We start from the raw sequence: 1232 nt of genomic DNA on the forward strand, positions 1-1232 counted from the left end.
TCATCATCATCATCATCATCATCATCATCATCATCATCATCATCATCATCATCCAAATATACTTCTGTGAGACCTACCCTCCTGGAGACAACTCCACGGCACTTTGCCATATTTTCTGCTTCTCTCCATGCTTGGGTGACACATTCTCTTCCTTCTTCTTCTTGGTCTTCTCCTTCCTCTTTTTTTCTCTACCTTTCTTTCTATCACCATTAACTACCGAAGAGCCATTTCATTGTACGGGCCGAAAGTGGCTAGGTTTTTGTGTTATGATTTGATGACGTACCAGTGTGCATTTCTGTTTGTTAAGCTTTTTTCAAGATGTCGTTATTCGAAGACTCCCTGACCTATGTCTTAACCCTATCCGTACGCCCTGGGGGTCATTTTGTACCCTCGAGGTTGTATTCTTCACATTTTAGAATACTTCTAGTACGAAGATCTCTTTGAAACTTTCAGTATTTCAAAAAAAATTTAAAAATTTTGACAGACTGCTATGCAAAGCGAACGGATCGGATTAACGAGTAAATTTCCTCTTTGGAAAGTGATGGCACAGAGTTCCCCTCGTCGTATGTATACGATAATAAAACACGACGTACGGATAGGGTTAACTATGGTTTTTGTACTACTGTCTGCAGTGCAGCGGTTAGGGGCATCGCTGTCACACGCTGGAGACCCGAGTTGTGATTCCAGAATAGGGAGAAATTTTTAGCAAGTACCAGTATTTCGCTTTTTCTGCTGGAATGCTGTATCTCTCTCAGCCCGAGTTGAGGGGTGGTAGGGTCGGAAGCCGCCTTCTAAATGATCTAAACTGTGTTGTGGATCGTAAAATCACCTACATTATGAAAAAACCCATCTGTAGCGCTTAGCTCAAGTGCATGAAAGAAAAGGGCAGCTGGACGTAACACAGCCTAAAATGTCCTTTCTGGAGAGGGCTTCTGCCCCAAACCGACAAAACTGTAAATGCTTGACCTTTACTAGAACCACAGGCTCTTTGACTTGGTTGAGAGTGACGTCAGCTCAATTGATATCACACTGAGCTATTGTGTCGATGATCCTGGTTCGATTCCACAAGAGAGCGTTCAGAGAGTCTCCAAGGAGGTAGACATTCTATTCGTTTACGATTCACGATCTATTCATTTTTTTTAAAACTCAAGACTGTAGCATATAGGACAAAAATAAAAATGGAGGTAGGCCTTTTTCGACAGCTGCTCCCTCAGTGTGGAATCCCTCCCCCC

The sequence above is a fragment of the Aplysia californica genome, unplaced genomic scaffold (genome assembly GCF_000002075.1).
Source record: "Aplysia californica isolate F4 #8 unplaced genomic scaffold, AplCal3.0 scaffold00092, whole genome shotgun sequence".
In the NCBI taxonomy this organism is placed as follows: Eukaryota; Metazoa; Mollusca; class Gastropoda; order Aplysiida; family Aplysiidae; genus Aplysia; species Aplysia californica.